The sequence below is a fragment of the Ctenocephalides felis genome, unplaced genomic scaffold, assembly GCF_003426905.1.
Source record: "Ctenocephalides felis isolate EL2017-DRISC unplaced genomic scaffold, ASM342690v1 CF-g0.4_SCAFFOLD_01886, whole genome shotgun sequence".
Taxonomy (NCBI): domain Eukaryota; kingdom Metazoa; phylum Arthropoda; class Insecta; order Siphonaptera; family Pulicidae; genus Ctenocephalides; species Ctenocephalides felis.
In genome coordinates, this window is record NW_020538040.1 from 53,670,310 (window position 1) to 53,670,822 (window position 513).

Sequence of the window (513 nt, forward strand, 5' to 3'; positions counted from 1 at the left end):
CTTTTGACTGCGCCATTTGAGACCGCACTATAATTGCACAATTCTCAGTAGCGAAAACAACAAAGCAGCATTTTTAGTTAATGGCAGATAGCATAAGTTTTACCTTCGCCATTGTTTTTATTCATCAATTTAATATGCCATACAGTTATTCCAGCAAGAGTCTCTATCAGCTTGCTCTTTATCACAACAGCTGACATCAGTTATTTTTAAAATCAAATTTACATGTCATTTGTCTATCTCTATATATAATGCTAGTAGAAGATGTTTTGAATATACAACAATGTCAGAAATATGTATTACTAGAACAGTTAATTTAAAGTTGTATCAATATTGTATTAAAGTTCATATTTCAATAGAGCTGACATATGGATCGCTACAGAACGATAAAAGTACAAGATATGATTTATAAATACTGACACCATGAACTTACGACATCTGGCTCGATATAATTATATTACTTACGCGCACAATGTCTTATGGGATTGTTTACATTTTGTGTGAAAGCAAGATTTA